We start from the raw sequence: 19,874 nt of genomic DNA, 5'->3' as shown, positions 1-19,874 counted from the left end.
CAGAAATAACATCATTTTATCAATGTCTGGAAACTTAAATATTCAAATACGTAGATATTAAAGGAAGATTTTTTTTTTGTTTTTGTTTTTTTTTGGTTTTTTGGTTTTTTTCAAGACAGGGTTTCTCTGTGTAGCTTTGCGCCTTTCCTGGAACTCACTTGGTAACCCAGGCTGGCCTCGAACTCACAGAGATCCGCCTGCCTCTGCCTCCCGAGTGCTGGGATTAAAGGCGTGTGCCACCACCGCCTGGCTAGGATGATTTTTTAAAATCACTCCCGTCATACTAAAACTTACTTGAGTAGCTATGCTATGGGATCTCCTAATATCAAAGCGCTGGTGTTTTTATTTCTGGAGGAAAAAGTAGTTTGTGTTTCTAGGAATTGATTATAGTTTTTAGTTTTTACTATCATGCTTATATCAGTGTTCTTATACCCTCGATAGGTTTGTTAGTTATATGACAAAGATATCACTTTTTCTTTCAAAGAACTGTCATAACTGAGAAACAAGGAGATTAAGGGATATATCTAGAATTCTTAAATATCAGCTTCAGAGAAGACCCATATTCCTACTGTTTCATTCCTAGTATACACAACACACTGTATAAGTATAGCCACCTAAAAACAATTCTTAGTGCTGGAAAACACACAGGTTGTTTTGAAATGCAAGAGGCCTCTTCACATTGCATTCCTGGGGGAGTTGTTCCTTGTTCATTTTTACCATATACTGGAGATTGAATGTCCTTTAAGAGAAAATGAAAAAGCCTCTTTTAAGTTACATATTAGTGGCATAGGGTAAAAATAAAACTTAACTCCAAATCATATTAATCCTTGTAGCGTTATATTACGAGAGCATAAATATGGTAATAATTCTATATTATTATAAGATCACTGTACAGCTGTGCACAGATAAAGTACCACGTAAATGGTAAATACGTAGCACTGACATTACACTCTCCACCCATTCATAAAGAAAACCATAAGAACAGAAAATAACATAGCAGTTGGCAAAACAAGGGATTTTTTTTAAAAGCAAAGATCCTTTATAGTAATTGAAACCCTGCTATGAATACAAGTTCAGCTACAGAAACAAGTCCATGCAGTAGGGCATATAGAAAGTAAATTCTGTAATTTATTCAGGAATTTTATGGTAAAATATCTCAAATAAACTAAATATACTATGTCAAATTTCAACGTATATATTTGTTATAGGAAAAATTAATTATAGATGGTCTTCTGTATTGGTAGTTACCAGTCTTTTTCATAAGTTGATTTGGGAAATGTACTTAAATGGATAGTGAACAGTCTTCACACAAAATTTGGTATAAATGAGTCAGGCATAGTGGTGCACGCCTTTAATCCCAGCACTCAGGGGGCAAAAGCAGGAAGAACTCCTAGAGTTCAAGGCCAGCCTGGTCTGCATAGTGAATTTCAGGACAGCCCAGGCTAAACAGAGAGACACTATCTCAAAAAGAAAAGCAAAAAATATAAATAAATGAAACATTTTCTTAATTTAAGAAGGGACAGCATTTGAGTTAGTTTTACTGTAGTGTCGGAGTACGCAATCACAAAGCAGCAGAAACCATGAGTTCTGTTCTTGTAGAGCTTTCAGTCTAACCATTTGTACACAGGTGATGAACAGAGAAGTATACAAATGATTACTCAACTTTAACCAGATAAATGTTGTACACGAGAGCCACATGATGCTACAAGAGAGCAAGGTGGAGTTCTCGTTGTGTCAAAGCACAGGAGAGAGAACCCGAGATTCACAAACATCTGAAGTTCATCTACACATATATCATTGCACAGTTTTAGTATTTGATGTTATTTTCTTTTCTTGTTCTTCACAGTTTTAAGTATAATTCTGTAGGGATCTTTCATATGTATAACAAAACTATAAGTTAATGATATTTATTTTTGAAGAAGTATACATTTTTGGGAATGTCCTAAGCCTATTTTTCCCTCAGTATTTAGAAAATAACTATTTAAAAGACACACATGCAAAAAATACAAAGGGCAGTGATAAGTGCCAGACTGTGCTCAATGACACTGACTTTGCGCATATATATATGCGCATATACATACATATATATATATGTTTGGTGAGGACTCTCATACAAAATTTGGTATAAATGAGTCAGGTATAGTACTATTAATATATTATATTAATTATATATGTATATAATTATATATGTATAACATAATATAATATATTTTAATATAAAACAAGGCCTTGTGGTTCTTACTTGGCAGTGGATATATAATTATTTCTTTCTTAATTTTTAAATTAATTTTACATACCAACGACAGGTATCTTCTCATACCTCATCCCAATCCCCACTCCGTCTCCCCCCCCCCCGACCCACCCCTCATCCCCTCCTCCAAAAGGTTAAGTTCTCCCATGGGGGAACAACTAAGCCTGGTATATTCAGTTGAGGCATGACCAAGCCCCTCCCTGCTGCATCAAGGGTGAACAAAGTGTCTGACCATACGTAATGGGATCCAGAAAGCCAGTGATCACACTGCCAGGGGTCCCTCAAACAGATCCAACTACATATCTCTCTCCTGTACGCAGGGGTTCTAGTCCGGTCCCATGCAGGTTCCATAGCCGCCAGTCTAATGTTCCTGAGTTTCTATGAGCTTGGTTCAGTTGTCTCTGTGTTTTTTCCCATCATGATTTTGACCTCCCCCCCGCCCCCCTTGCTCATATAATCCCTCTTTCCTCTCTTCCACTGGACTCTCAGAGCTCTGCCTAGTGCTTGGCTGTGGATCTGCTTCCATCAGATACTGGATGAAGGCTCTATGATGACAGTTAAGGTATTCACCAATCTGCTTACCAGTGCCAGTTCAGGCACCCTCATTATACTAACCTATATTGTTAGTAGTCTTGTGGGTTTGCCATTGTGGATTCCTGGGAATTTCCCTAGCACCGAGTTTCTCCCTTATCCCACAATGTCTCCCTCTATCAAGTTATTTCTTTCATTGCATTCCCCTAACTTGAATATCCCACTCCCTCATGTTCTCACCCCCCCATCTCTTCCCCTTTATTGCCCAGCTCCCCATCTCCAGTTTAATATAAAACAAGGTCTTATGGTTATATACTTGGTAGTGGATATATTTTTTAACTATTATCTCCTATTGGTATATCTTCTTTGAGCCTTTGTTAATTCAATATAAATGGTCAAATACAGTCATAAAAGATGCCATGGACATCTGTATTCTACAAATAACTCTAGAAATATTGAAGCAAGATCATTTGGATACGTCAGAACCAAAACTACATGGATGGAGGCATTCAGATTTTAAATGTAAAAGAAAGTGTGTCATATAACAGTACACATAAGTAGCTTTTAGTTTTTTTGGAGGTTTTTATTTTATTTTAGCATTTTTTTAAAAAAAATAATATTTTGTAAAAGTGATGCTAGTAGTTATGTTAATAAAGTAACTGCCTTATAACTCATTTTCTTCAACTTTCCCTCTCCAACAATTAAGAAAATAATTGCTATACTGCAAGGGCGGACTCATCTATAGTGGGCAGACATATCCACAGAAATACAAACTTAAGATTTTGTCTCTTTATTTACAAATGATGTGGAAAAGCTTTAAAAATTATATATTTTGACTTTCTATCTATCCCAGGAAAGATATTTTTAATCAAGCTATTTCCTCCCAAAGTATATACCCAATAACAATTTATTTAATTACATAATGGAAGGAAAAATATTTTGAGCTTTCCCATAGTCTCTCCCCCTAAACTTTGAAATTCATCAAGTGTGGCTACAAACCAAGAGAAAACTAGCAACAACAAAACAACACTTAAGCAATACATCCTAGGGTATGGTGTTGTCTTTAAGAGGACCAGCTACTCTATATTAGAGACTCATTTATACTTAGTCATTTACTTACATAATGAGCCTCAGTCACCTTATATGATTTTCTTTGCCACATTCACTTTTATGTAAAAAGGAAGGTTATCATTCCTCATATGCTTACTTTGAGCAGTGAATGGTAAATATACTTGTACTTATTACTTCTCTTACTAGTGCAAGGTCATTGTGTATTTCCTGGCCTATGCTCTTCCATAAATGCCAGTTCCTATACCAATGTAATATCCTTTCTTCCCCCATTAAACTCTAAATTTTGTGAGCATGCAAAAGATACATTTCTTAATTTTCTAATTATTTTGTTTTCAAATTTCTCATCCCTCACTCGCCCCCCCCCTTTTTTTAACCTGGAATGAGGTAAGAAAACTGGGGGAAAGATTGTAATTTCTAGAATGCCTGCACTATTGACTTTAAGTATATTGTTTCGGTGAACCAGAGACTATAAGGATATGGATAAAAATCTAGTAAAAATGTATGTCACTTCATGGGACTCCTTAAATGTAACATCCCCAAATAAAACTAAATAGACATTTACTTTCCAGTAGATGGTATCAAACTACTGACTTTCCTTTGCTAAACAATATCACTGGATTTGTTATTGAGAACAAACTTGGTTTGCTTATCCTGACAGTCAAGTCTCTTCCTGTCAGAACAGATGCATTTAATGGTTGGAGGGTATTGGGAAAGATAAGAATGTAAGCTGATATATTGTTATTTGTGGTCATGACTAACTCTTCCATTTCTTTGCACCTCATAGATGTGATCACAGGTGGGAAATCATATCACCTGGGTTACAGCATTAGCACCCAAAATACCTTTCTGACACCATGTCTACTCGTCTACTCTCGACCAACACATTCATGACACAAAAGAAAGAACCCTCAAGCTAGTTCTTCTCAATAACAATCTAGCATAATCAGTAATTTTTTTTTTTAGGATTTAATGTATAGCTAGATGAGTTTTTATTGATAGCATTTCTTCTGATTTATGTGGCCATAGATTCTTTTCCTACTTGTGAAATTGGTATTAGTGAAATTAAATGTCTATGTATATTCTTAGATGCTTTTTTTATTGTTCAGAATGATGCTTTGGGATACAATGATGTTGCTTTTTATTGCTGAGCTTTAATATATCTAGCTATTTTCATCATGTGTCTGGATTGATGTTGTCATCTGAGTTATTATATAAGTGTTTTTGAGAACATGCTTTAATTTCTCTTCATGAACATTTTTAGATGCAAAATAGCTGTGGTATGATACTATAATAAATTAGCAGAAGAGTCTTCTAGTGTACAACTATGAAAATTTCCTCAAATTTCACAGCTTTAGATTTTATCAGTTTGCAATAGCTACGTGTCTATATAACCAATTATTCTAAAAGTTAGCAGTATAAAATACATATGTCTTTCCCAGATTTCCTAAGAACCAAACTATGGACAGCTTAGCTAAGAAGCTGTAGTTCAGAGTTTCTCATGAGGTTACAGTCAAGTTGTGCCACAGGGTTCTACCAATATCCAAATGAACTAATCTATCTGTTTTCAAACTCTTAAAATTATTCATACCTTATACTGTCAGTAACCCAGACCAACTCAGACATTGTGGCAGTGTTCAAAGGAAAAAGGTTGTCTTAGTTTGTTGGAAATGCTATAAAAAAGTGTCATAGACCATGGTTAAAATAATATCAACGAAAGCTTATTTCTCATAGGCCTGTAGAACTAAAATTCTGAGATTAGGAGGGTGAGCTTCTCATAGAGCATTCCTCTGCATGGCAGAATTTTTTGTATGCCACATTGAATTTAATTAGATGTCTTTAAACACCAGGTTCATTTTCTATTTTCTCCACATTTGCTGTATCAGAGTTTATTATCTATTTCTCATTTTCTTTGAGCCTAGCTATCTTCCACATGAAATTTTCATGAAAGAGTTACTTCCGAATTTTTGAGTTGTTCACATACTTCTTTCATATTTCATAGTTTAAAATGGAGGTCTTAAGTAGAATACTATTTAAAAAACTAATTATAATTTTGAAAACAAGAGTGAATGAAGTGCCACTATTGTAGAAAGAAGTACAGCTTCTCAGTCATACTGCAAGTCACACACATACAGACACACACACACATACACACATACACACACCATTCCTGGACTTAAATAAATAGTAAATAAAATTATTAATGTCCTAAAACCACAGATATGCAAGCATTCAAATATTCTTCAAAATATCCATTTTATAGTTTTTGAAAGTTTTTCAGGTGCTTCTATGGCAAGTAGGTCATTTAGGGTTTTGCACATCCAAGTGAGAATTCCTTCCTAAAGCTCATTGTTGTCCCGCCTCGCAGCACAATTTCTCTGATAGACAAACATCTGAGACACCCTTGCAGATGCACACGGAGTAAGAACACTTCATTCAATTAATTCTCTCTGACTTCTGATTTTAACTAATTTCCCGAGCAAACTCTTAGCAGATGCTTAAGTCTCAAAAAAGTACATCAAAAAACTTCAAGTGCATTTAAGGCAGAATGTTGGAAATAAAAGGTCCATACTTATTCCAGTGAACCAAAATATGACCTCCTGGTTTTCTATTTACTTTCAAGATGACTTATCTGCCCTGTTCTCAGTACCATGACAGGTGCTAAAATCAGACCTGACCAAGTTAAGAACTTGTTCTTATGGTATTTATCATACACAATAAAAACATACCTTAAATATAGTGGTGTATTGCATATGACATTATAGGCCTACCTTTATAATTTTACTCATAACCAATGGTATAACTATGTACCATCCTGTTTCACTTATTTCTCCTGACCCAAGGAAGTTGTATATAATTTTTATTTATTTATTATTTTATTAACTCATCAATAATTTTTTGAACAACTACATCCCCAAGATTCCACTCATGTTCCTCTGGGCTGACATGGCTAAATTTGTGTTATGAGTTGATGAACTGAGTATAAACTTCATGAGATCTGAAGTGCTCTGTTGAATATGGATCAATCCATTCCACCATTCCATGTCCTGACTTCTCTGCCTTTAATAAATATTTGCTGCACTTCTAGTACTTGTTTGCTGCTATCTTATTTTTGGCATAACACACACACACACACACACACACATACACACACACACACACTGGACAAATACTCTTCTCAATAGAAGGCAGACAGGAAACAGATAAACAGCAAAACAACAGGGAAAAACAACAAAACTTTAACATTATAACGGGTATTAAAAATAAATGGACTAAAGTTTGTGATATGATTGAAAATAAAATAATGGAAATTTACATTTCATAAGATCGTGAGGAGATACCATTCTGGGCAATAAATAGCAAGTTACAGTGATTTTTTTTTAATTAAGAAAAGTTGAAACTATTAAGGGATTGAGAAAACACCATACTTATGATAAGAATGATTTAGAATAATAGGAAATATTAAAACCTTATGGGAATAGGATTTTGACATAATTTGAGTACTAAACTAAATCCAGATATTTGGCACTGTGGCCAAAGGAAAAAAGCTAGAAGAAAGGATTTGAGAAGCTAGAAGCTGTTTCTCAGTGTACAGCCTTACAGCCACAATATGAATTCAAACTGTAGCTCTGGTAAAGGCTTCAGAACATCAGTCTCATTCTTAAAGAAGACACATGCATATCCTCTAGAGAATGATGAATTTTGTAATTCACACACCAATATTCAATAATGGAAATTAACTTTAACTGTTGGACTTCCAGCTACAGTTGGCTTCTTTCTTGCTCAGAAATCTCATCTTTTCTTATTTCCAAATAAGGCCAAGAATCACTTGTTAATTCTCATGGTAGTCCAGTTATTTAAAACACAATTGTATATCATGGTTATAAAATTATCTCTATATATTTAACTGATCTGTTTATACACATTTAGTTTTGTGATGCTAAAATTGTAGCATTGAAAAATGGCAAATATTTCCTTTTGCTTGCAGAAATTAAAATTTGTTATTAGTTGATTGATTTAAATGCTGTAGAGAACTGTCACAGAGAAGATTAGCAAGTATGTTTTAATTTCTTTGCCTTAAAGTTTACTGGTGTGAATTGAAGTTAACAGAAGTAAGATCCAGCTATGCTGAAGACTGACTGATTAAGACTTTGTGATTTGAACAAGTCGCAGTTTTTGCTAATCAAGATTCAAAATTTTCTTAGGTTATTTTAGGCCTTTACTAGTCATTCATTGCCTGCTGCCTCCTGACTGTGAAGGTAAAACTTCTAGTGTGTTTTGATTCAACAGGCCACCAGCTTCCACATACCCTGAAGCTAAAGCTGTCAGCAAATGGAACCTAAAGCCTCCAGCAGAAATTCTCCTGCTTTGTTACCACCAGCTCATGTGATGATCTTAACCAAAGTATTTTCAGATGCCATGATTTATGGCTTTCTTTTGTTTTGTAACTATACAACACCAGTAATTCACAAGGACTCAGTGTTTCTAATCTTATGACATAGTTAAAGTTATTAATATATTAATCTATGAGCTGTGGAAACTGTCTTTTCTTATGATATAAACTTGTATTTTCCACTAAAACCAACATGGTGACTTAAAATATGTTGAAGCTTAAACTCCATAAAACCACATCCTCATTAGAATAGGCTATTTGGGGAAACTGTGTGCTGGGGATGTCACTCATATTTAGCTCATACTAGTTCTTTCTTGTTATTATAGAGTTCTTGGGTTCTGTGTTAACACTGCAGAAATTATCCTGCACACAGAAGTACTAGAGAATGTAATGTCCTATCTAAACTCCAAAAATAAATACTTAAACTGTTCAATAAATTCACAAGAAACAAAGTACTGTTTCAGTAATAAAATATTCATCATTGTAAACTCAGAAACTGAGATTCTTGGAAAGTCATCTAAATTTGTGAAATATCAATCACATAAAAAATATAACACTCTGAGCTAGTAGTCATTGGATAAATGCACATTTCAACCACAGCAGACTAACACTACAAAGTTTTTAGATGGGGGACATCAAAGTAATCAGATAGTATATGAAATAACATGCTGAGCATCATTTTCATACACCTACTTTCAGTGACCATCAGAGTTTTGCTAAAGCTAGGACAGGTTTGGCTTTCACTCACAGACTGCCTGGGAGAACACAGAGGTCATCCTGTCTATCTGTGGATCTGTTGTAAACACATGAAATCTGTACCTGTGTATATGAACAATTTTATTTTCATTTTATTTTTGGTAGAAAAAGAAACAAAAGTTTTATCAGATTCTTAAAATGTGTGTGTTCTGGCAGAAACTGCTCATTTTCCCACAAAATACTGCGATTTTAAAAGTGAAGAGAGAAACACTTCAGAAGATTTAACCTTCATGTCAAGTTGGATGCCCTGGGAGACAGATTAGTCATGTTCTAGCTCAGAGAACACTTTAGGGTTGTCTTTCATATTAAGTGTTGCCTTTTTCTACTTGTTCAAGATTTGTCTCCACAAATAGAAGAGAGGTGTTTGATACCAACATTGCACTTAACACTTCCTTCTGCCTAACTACAGCTGTGTCTTGTGCATGAGTTTTAAATACAAGCTGATTAACTGCAGGATTAGAAGGTCTAAACCTATAAACCATCATTTTCAAACTTCAGCCACTCTCATGGGTTTCATGACTAAGTAATAACTAGTAATTTATATATTTGAAAATGTATTTTGATATTTTAGGTTTATTTTATTTCAATTATAGTGTGTGTGTGTGTGTGTGTGTGTGTGTGTGTGTGTGTGTGTGTGTGTGTATGCTTACATGTGAGTACAGGTCGCTTGGATGTTTTAGAGTTTTAGAGTTCCCTGGAGTTATAGGCAGTTGTGAGCTGGTTGATGTGGATGTTGTAATCCAACTCAGGTCTTCTGGAAGAGTACGATGTCCTCATAACCACTAAACTCTATCTTCATCCCATTATTTACTGAATATTTTTCAAAAAGAAAGCCAAGCACTAGTAATTCAATATACTTTTATAATCTCAGTAAATTCATTTAAAAATATTAAGACTAGAAAATTAGTATCACTTTTCATAATAGAAGACAGCTACAAAGTAATTGCAATAAAACTAGAACAATGTTGCTAAGCTTTTATTACATGGTTTTTGTCTATCAGACGAGTTGATTTTGTTACTGCTCTTTTACAAAGCAGATTAGCAAACTAAAAACAATGATAAAAAACCAATTAAAGACAGAGTTTTACCAAATATGATTAGATATGCTGAAAGTAAATTAAAAACAGTAAACTTTCTAAATATGTGTTTTAATGACATTTAATACTATGTCTATGTGATATTTCAAGTTGTTCTCTCAGAATGACTTCAAGGATTTAGGCGAAATAGGGGCTGTCTTAATAGGACACAAATATTTAAGGCATTTTTTTAAATTGTCAATGTACTTGGAGTTGCATAACAAAATTCTCAAATGATTATTTACTCCAAAAATGAAAGTAAATAAAAGATGTTTAAAATGATTATAAAAGAGTAACCATGTAGTCATGTCTTATTTCTTTCTCTAGCTCTTAGTTTTCCCACACCTCAAAATTACTTGAATACCCGTGTTTTGACTTCATCTTTGATCAGTTAAGCCAGTATCTAAAAATATTGTCCTTCAGCATTTGTATTTTATAAAGAACTCCAAATAATTTTAGTATGCAGGATTAAAAATGAATTGTCTAGATCCTGTTTGAACATTTAATGTGGAGCAAGTGGCATTATGCAGTTTTAAATACCATAGATAGTATATATAAAAAATACAAATTATTTCTTCCTTGGAGTAATTCTTGGTGGTGTATATAATCACATCCCTCTCTGACATTAACTTTTATGTCTTATATATCTTCTGCTGTTAAAATTGACCTTTGATTTCCACAGCCAGAAGAGAGAAAGTAATGCAGAATCTGAGGATAGAATATAGCTGAACTGGCAGAGTGCTTGCTTAGCTTGCAGAACACCCTAGGTTTGATCACCAGCACAATTATCAAAAAATAGCATTTTTATCAGTTTTCTAAACAATGACATTGAAGCTTTCTTATAAATAAATGGTTAAATAAAACCATGCCTCATTAGCAACTATCCACTTATATTTCTTCCTAACTATATTTAATACTAACACTTTCCTTTCCATTTTATGAGATAACTACAATGGTTGAGATGACTTTAGAATTTGCTTGTTGTAGTATTAAGCTTGTGTTGTCGGTACCTAAAACCTATTTCTAGTGTATGTCATGTACATCATTTGCATATTCACACAATGGAATGGTTGACATTTAATGAAGAAATCAGTGGCTGACAGAGACCATTCATGTACAAATTAGCCTTAATTGTTCATAAAAACACTAAGAGGAAATTAACTTATGATTTTTTTTTGCTAATTTTACAAATAGTACATGCTCTTATTGATCCATTCAATGTTTTAAGACAATGTTAATTGAACATCTTAACAAATGCCAGGTACTTGGATAATTTTGGAAAATGCTACTAAAGTCAGCAACAGCTCATGGGAGTCTAATTTTCCTATCTCTAACTTTTGTGGAGAAATTTTGTTGTTTTAAGCTTTGTTTAGTGAAATAAAATGTAAATAAGAACACAAGGCACCAGTAGAGATAGATGGAGTATAACACAATGAAATAAAAATATGTCTTTACCAAGCATCTCTGGAAAGAAAATATTGTCCAAAACCCAGGAAATAGCTTCATCTATTTACCCATCTCTGTGTTCTCTCCCTTGCCTCCAATTAACTGCCATTCTCACTTTAACACCATAGTGACTTTATCCTGACATTACATTTCATATCACATTTGCATGTCGATGTTTGTATGTGCTGCATGTTTTGTTTAGATTTTTACTTTTCGAATTTATTTTGTTGCATGTAACTACAGTTTGTTAACTTCACTGATATCTAGCACTTAATCGCACAGAGATGCCATATTTTATCTACCAATTCTATTGTCAGTTTGAGTTATACTCTTTCCTATTTATCAACACAGTAATGGGTCTATGAATGTCCTTATGTATATTTTTTAGAAGATATGTGCATGCATATTTTTCTGGAATAAAATTACAAATGGAATGGATGTATTATAGAATATACAGATAACCATCACAGATAGATAATAGAAAAAATATTTTCTTTCTAAAGCTATGTGAAAATGCCATTCCATGTCATCCCACAAGTTTTGAGAAGCTTTAAAGCAAAATAACAACAAATCATGACAAGAAGTCTGTCCCAGAGTAAATGGACATTGTAGTAATCCTAGAACACAAGCTGATTGTTCTTTGCTTGCAGAAACTATTTTGTTCTCTGCAAGTATTGTGGTTGCCTTCATGCTTTACTTCATAACCTCATGCATTCCAATCTTCCTTTGCTATAGGTGAAACACATACCTTGTGGGAAGCTAATTCTGATTTTGATTTTAGCGAGGGACAAATAACTAAATTAAAATCTTAGGCATAATTCACCCTCTAGCTGGAGATACTGGCTTCCTGTACATCATCCTCCTTTACACAAACACCATGAGACTTTCTGTGAGCTTTGGAAAAGAAGTAACCTCCCTTTTTAAAGCAAACTTTTTATAAATGTTTATCTCTCTGTTGAATTTAAACAAGGAAGGGGGAAAAGGAAGAGATGTCAGCAACTTGTGACCCTATAATCAAAGCAAGTGTTTGTTTTGACAGTATGCAGGGCAATGGGAAGAGACAAACAGAAAGGGTCTGGTTTTGTGTTGTTATTGTTTTGTTTTTAATTTTTGAGACAAGTTTCCATTATGTAATCCACATAGTCTAGAATTCTTACAAAGTCAGGATTTGCTTCATACTCACAGCAATCTTCCCTGCATGGATTCTGAGTGCTGGGAATACAGGCATGAGTGTGGTTGTTGCTTGATTTTTAATTCACAGTTTAAAAATTGCATCAGCCCATGTTGAAGGCTACCCTGCTTCTGTCATTATTACTTGTACTCCTATTTGTGCGCCACCATCGCCCGGCTTATGATGGATTGTTAATAAATATTTTGCATTTTATACACTGGAATACATGTCTGATATTTGATTCAGTCAAAGTGAAACACTTATTAACAGATACAAACCTAATGCAAAGAACTGAGCTATGAGTGAGCTAAGAAAGTCATTCCAGCTGGGCAATCTGCTCTCAGAATGATCTGCACACATGCATGATACATACCCATTCACTGAACTCCTCAGCAGTTACTCGGTAAGTCAGTTACACATCCTTCCAGGAGAGAGAATCATGCACAAGCTACTGAAGGTTCTTCAACTAGAACTACCATTGTCTCAAGTCCACTGTTCACAAAAGCTAAGACATCCTTCCAAAACTCTTAATCTAGAAAACAGGATGTTTCCCCTTTACCCTCAAAGGGTCTACATGCATCTACTCTACCTGCTCATGAACCTTCTATAAATCCCCCCTTTTCAGATACATACTCTGGAAGGAACTGACTCATATATCTGTCTTGTTTCTCTGAGTGTGTTGCTTTCCAAACTCAACTGCAACTCAAAATTTGGCAGCTGAACACATCCATTACCTTAAATTGCAAGCTTTGCTGTTATTTCTCAGTATGGGCAGATCAAATCATTGTTGTCTACAATGTCAAGCTTATGAGATTTGAACATTATTAATTTTGTGGTAAAGGTGCCATATTATTCACTGGGCTCAGTTATAAACTCATTTATCCTCCTTAGGGAAAATGAGCTGGAACCATCATTTATGGTATGTACTCTTTTTGTTGTCTCTTTGATGACTAAACATAGAACAGCAGTTCTCATCCTGTGCTTCACGACTTCTTTGGGGGCTGAAAGACCCTTACACAGGGGTTACCTAAGACCATCAGAAAGCATAGATATTTACATTACAATTTATAACAGTAGTAAAATTATAAAAATGAAGTAACAATAAAAATAATTTTATGGTTGGGGGTCACCACAATATCAGGAAATGTATTAAAGGGTCCTAAGAAGATTGAGGACCACTGACACAGAGGATTGTTTGGTCCCAATTCTTTTGCCTTGCAGCATAAAGCTTACATGATGTGATTTTGCCATCCCAAAGTGCTTACTGATAATTGTAAATGTGTATATTGATTTCTTAAAGATGGCAATTATAGGGTCATCCATGTTGACACAACAAATGAGAGACACATTGAAGTTCTTAAAGTTTTTTTTTTCCTGTAACACAATGAATATGTAATAGTATCTATATTTAATATTGTTACTTCTAGAGGAAAACCATGTATGTACTCCCTCCCCCACACTCGCCTCAACACAAACCATTTATTCCTGGGCTAACGAGATGGCTCAGAGGATCAATTAATTACCTCAATTCAGATCTCAAGAGCCTGTGCAAAGCCAGATGTGGTAGCACATGGCTGAGGTAGTTCTCCATCTCCAAAGATAAAATTCAGAGAGCAAAATTTCCCATGTACAAGAATTTTTTAATAGAAATGATTCAAGGGTACCACTTCTCTGATAGATATGACCTGAGGGGGATATAATGACATGTAAGATATTGTTCATGTGAATCATTTTGTCTGGAAAATAATAACCCTGCAACCAGTACTAACATAGCAGTAGTACAACTGATTTTTAAACCACGCTAGCAGTTTAAACTTATTTCAAACATAAAAATAAGTGATATTCTCTTCATTTTTTAATTCAACTACCTTACCTATTTTAGAGAAAGAAAAATATAAAGTGTATTTATGAGGAAGTGAGTATCAATGGATTTACAGACAACTCAATGAAGCAGCAAAGTGTTTTTTAATTCCTGTCCAACTCTTTGCTCTTTTATGTTGAGAGTGTATAATAAAGAACTCCCCTATTTAATCTGGAGCTTAGTAGATTGATTAGAATATGACCTAGATGAAAATATAAACTCTATAAAATAACTAGTTTTTCACAGCAAACACCCAAAATAGATACCAATATCAAGTATTTAGAATCTTTTATGTAATTATACTTTTTTTCTTACAAGCTCTGCCTTTTCCTAAATAACTCATTTACTAGTTTTAAGAAGAGTTAATGCTTATAGATATGGCTTAGTTCAAAGTACATATAAATGTGTAAAGACAGAAATAAAATGCATATGGTGATTTACAACACAAAGATATAGATTCAAATAACTAAGGCAAACCAGGAACATGACTTTATTAAAGAAATCCCAATGCTTATGGAGTTTGTTAAAGAGCCTGACTTATGACTATAGATGGATCATAGAGTTCAGAGTTTCTAGAAAATCCCCTGAGAATTTTTAGACTACTAGTCTAAACTCTTGGCCAGATGGCCTGTGGAAACCTCTTTAAGCTTTTAGAAATGAGAAGACTGAAGGTTTGTGGACACTGTTCCTTGGATATTTTCATTCAAGTGGAGCTTTGTAAATTATGATCAATTAACTTAAAAATAATTTTGATTACATTCTATTTCCTCTATGAGGAAGTCTTTTTGAACTAAAAAGTACTACAAAAATAATAACTCTAAATACTCCCCAGGGGACTCTAACTGGTTCCTAAACTCGGATTTTCAGGTTTGTTTACTTTCAAGCCACACAGCAGTTAAATGGATTTTTTTAAAATCATTATCAGTCTGTTTGTACCCAGGCATGCTCGCAGTTCCACAGGATGCCTCATTTATTGGTCAGACATTATCATCCTTACATAGTCCTCTGTAAATACAGAAGCCCCACCTCTAAAGACCAGAAGAAACAGCCTACCATGAATGAGGGAAGTTTTTTTGCTTTTTTTTTTTTTTAGACAAATCTGGAAATGATCCCAGATTATGCATCATCCCCTTTAATTTAGATCTCAGCTGGGAGAACTGTGGAGGAGCTAAACCTCATTTATTTATAATATAGGGGCTCATTATTTTTCTTCCTGGAAAACATCTGTTTTTGGTTCTTCTTAAGTAATGTTAGGTAAATGCATCTACCAATACAGGCTTTTAGTTACATGTTTGGAGCCATTATGTTAAACCTAGCAATGGTCACCTCATCATAATAATTATGATAGACTTAGACACTAAATAAGAATCTTATTCTTATACAGTGTTATATGAGCATGCTTAAAGATGAAACTTGTGGTTTTCTAAGTTTGAGTAAATTTTCCCAGGTGATAAAGCAAGAATGAATATAGAAGATAAATCAGATTTACCTGTCTCCTGAATATATGCTCTTCATTTTTTTTTGTATTTTAACTTTCCTTAGTGTCTATTTGAGCATTCTGAAGTGTGGAGAGAAAACTACCACTGGTGTATTTATTTTTAATGATCAATTAGATTTTTGTTTCATAAATTGGTAGGAAAGTGATGACATTGAGAAAATCTTTAGTTAAATTCAGGAAAGTATCTTTCTTTCTAAGCTAGTCTGTTTTATTTCTACATTAACTGAATTTTTCATTCTAGTTGCCAGACAGTAAAAATAATGGCAGTGTGGTACCACTGTGCTTGGAATATATATTTATCCGCATGAGAAGTTTCCATAAGTAAATTAGGTCACCTAATCAGCATCTTCTTATATTTAAGAAAATAGATTCCATATGTCTAACAAGGAAGGAAGGAGGGGAGAGGAGAGGAGAGGAGAAGAGAGGAGAGAGAGAGAGAGAGAGAGAGAGAGAGAGAGAGAGAGAGAGAGAGAGAGAGAGAGATTGAGATTTAAAAAACCCTTTTGCATGAATGATTAAGGTAATAAAATACTATCATGATTACATTTGATGGACTAACTATATTCTTTCTTCATGAACTAAATAACTTGAACATTTTTCCACTAGAACCCCACCCCCTCACGCTAGTAAGATCTGGGTCATAGGATTAGAACTCCATTAGGCAGTACTCAGCAGTGCTTTGGTGAAATGAGGAATTGAGCCCCAGAGGCAGTTTCCTAGCAGAAAGCTAGTCTAGGCTGCAGTGAGATCTTTCTTTGAAGAGGTGGTTGGAACATTGCCAGCCCACCCTATCCAGTATAGGCACTCTGGAAGGGATGCATATATGGAGCTTTTATGCTCATTGAAATACAAGATGTAAAATGGTGTCTGTGGTAGATGCTTTGTCCATGTACTTTATTTTATATTTTATAAATTTTTGTTTAAGAATTTTGCGCAAGAATATATTCTAGTTATATCATTTCCATACTTTCAAAAAATTATTGCTTGAGACTTTTACATATGTATGCTATAATATGTGATAATATCCACCCAACATTCCCTCCTTTTTCTCACCCTAGAAACTCCCACACACACACACACACACACATATATTCCCCTACCAACTTCATGTTCTGTTCTTTTTTTAAAAGAACTACCTACTAAGTCTAATTAGTTTTACTCTTATGCCCATGGATAAGAGGGCAACTATTGGAGTATAGACAAGCTACCAGTGGCCACATCACCAAACAATAATGATTCTTCCTCAGCAGTTATCAATTGTCAATAACACTGCAATTAGAAGTGAGGCTTAGCCGGGCGGTGGTGGCACACGCCTTTAATCCCAGCACTCGGGAGGCAGAGGCAGGCGGATCTCTGTGAGTTCGAGGCCAGCCTGGGCTACCAAGTGAGTTCCAGGAAAGGCGCAAAGCTACACAGAGAAACCCTGTCTCGAAAAACAAAACAAAACAAACAAAAAAACAAACAAACAAAAAAAAGAAGTGAGGCTTCATGAGACCTTCCCCCGTCTATGCTAGCATTTTGGCTGGCTCGATCTTCTGTAGACAACCACAGCTGCTGTGAGCTCAGGGTAGCCGTAGCCACGTCATTTCCAGAAGATATTTTACAGCTTCCCATCTTCCAGCTTTCACATTTGTTTCACCTCCTCTTTTTATCTCTTCTTCTGTGACATTATACCTTGGCAGGAGAATGGTATCTGTTAGGAAGGTTGTTGACAAACATGTTGTGTTCAGAGCCACACACTCATAACCACTTCCTCCATTTTTTGACCTGGTGTGAGTCTCGGCACTAACCACTGCTAAACTTCTCTGACCAAAATTGAGAACAGCCCAGTTCTGAGGGTGTAAAAACAATCTTTAAGAAACAGTTGGACAATTTATGAAAATAACAATAACAGGTTCCACTCTAGAGCCTGTAACTTCCCCAGCAATGGGCCTTGGACCAGGATTATGGTGCCAAGCATGAACTCTCCCCTGGAGGAAGAGGCCACAAATCCATCAGAAGGCATGTAGTTACCCAGTAAGAGTAACTAATCAACATAGGTACATTATATATTGCTCCAATAGTCATATCTTGCATGGCAGATCAGTATTGCAGTATACAATACTCAGTGACAGGTAAGGCCCTCAGTGTCTTTTCTCCTTTAACAGACTATATAGCCCTTTCTGACACTATAAAGTTAGCCAACAGGAAGGAATTTTCCCAGTTGGTTTGACATAGATTTCTCTTTGTCTTACAGGCAAAATGTGTAGTATTTTTAGCCATAAGAGTCTTTATCATGTGCCTCTGGTGGGTAACCAAGATAGCCTTTATTGTTTTTGGAGACCTCAGAAGTATCCCTGACCAGTAATGTGTAAGGAAATATCCTATGGCTTATATTATGATTTTCATTTAATAACTTGTGTCTTCTGTGAGAGTCATTGTCTACTCAATCAAGTACTTCATGTGAACTACACACACACACACACACACACACACACACACACACACACACACACACATTAGTTTACTAACTAATGCACTCTTATAAGGCTTTTCATAATACTTAAATTTAGATATTATTTTCCAAAGCTATAAAAATAGCAAAATTACTGTTCTTGCTCTCTAAGCTAATCTAACTAGTTAGTATTCACTCTTAAAACATCACCTTCTATCTTCTTTGCTTCCAACATTAACAACTCAGTCACCATTCTCCTACAATTTTGGACATTTACATATTGATCATCTATTTCTTTCTATTTGTTTATGTGCCTATACACTTCTGCAATTGTACATATTATGTACAAATCTATATAAATATATATTTAAACTACATATATTTACTGTTTCCACATTGTATGTATGTATATATATATATATATATATATATATATATATATATATTTCAGTAATTGATATGATTGAAGAAAGGTGAAATTTGGCATGAGGAAAAAAAACATGTCTCAGCAGGTACAGAGTTCTGCCACCCAGCTTCATGACCATAGCTTGACCCCTGGGAACCACATGATAGAAGAAGAGAACAGAGTACCATGGAATACCATGCATTGCTTTCTGACCTTCTCATAACCACTGGCCTCCACTGGTGTGTCATGGCACTCTTTCTGTCTCCGAAGTAAATAACTCCAGATAAATAAATGTGATAAAAAAATTCCTAAAAACTATATATACATTCAGGGCAAAGTGGCAATCTGCTATCCAATAATACCCATTCTGCAACATAATTAGGAAAATAAAACTAAAGCTGAGGATGGGGTGTGAACTTTTATATGGTAATTTTTCACAATCCTCAGATTTCATCCTGACTACAGATTTCTGGAGTCCTGATGAAAATGAAAGGGAGAGGTCTGGCAAGAACGTACATTTTATATATCCGCGAAAAATGTAGTATTTTTGCATGTGATGGGGAGGGGCTGGAACTTGGAGCAAAGGAAGATATAAATCATGAAGTTCAATTCATTTTCCAAATCCATTCCTCACTTCTACACCAATTGCTAGGGATTTCCCAACTGGTTTCACTATATAATACTGACTGTCAGGATATCCTGAATCTATTTGATGAGTCTAAGCAATTAATTTTAATCCTATGACTACAGTACACCCAGCTTAGTTAATATTGCTGTGACAAAGGGTGAATTAAAGTCAGTAACTACATTTTCTTCATAGTACCAGTTTCTTAACAACCAAAGATAAATGAACAACTCTAACCTTCAGTGCAAGAAAGTGGAAAAAATACACATCATGTAGCCTGGGGGAAGAGAAGGCAGCAAGCCTGAATTCTCCTTACTGGCTCAGTTGGGGGAGGAGGGGCCTGTCTGAGGGTTGTGGG

The 19,874-nt window shown here is 34.9% G+C and overlaps 1 protein-coding gene across 2 annotated transcripts in view; it reads left to right on the top strand.

Annotated features, from left to right (window-relative positions):
* Gabrg2 (gamma-aminobutyric acid type A receptor subunit gamma2) overlaps window positions 1–19,874 on the top strand; it is an 88,696-nt gene that overhangs the window by 5,794 nt on the left and 63,028 nt on the right. The window lies entirely within an intron of this gene.

Source organism: Peromyscus leucopus, chromosome 8b (genome assembly GCF_004664715.2).
Source record: "Peromyscus leucopus breed LL Stock chromosome 8b, UCI_PerLeu_2.1, whole genome shotgun sequence".
NCBI lineage: Eukaryota > Metazoa > Chordata > Mammalia > Rodentia > Cricetidae > Peromyscus > Peromyscus leucopus.
This window is presented reverse-complemented; position numbering and strand designations above follow the sequence as displayed.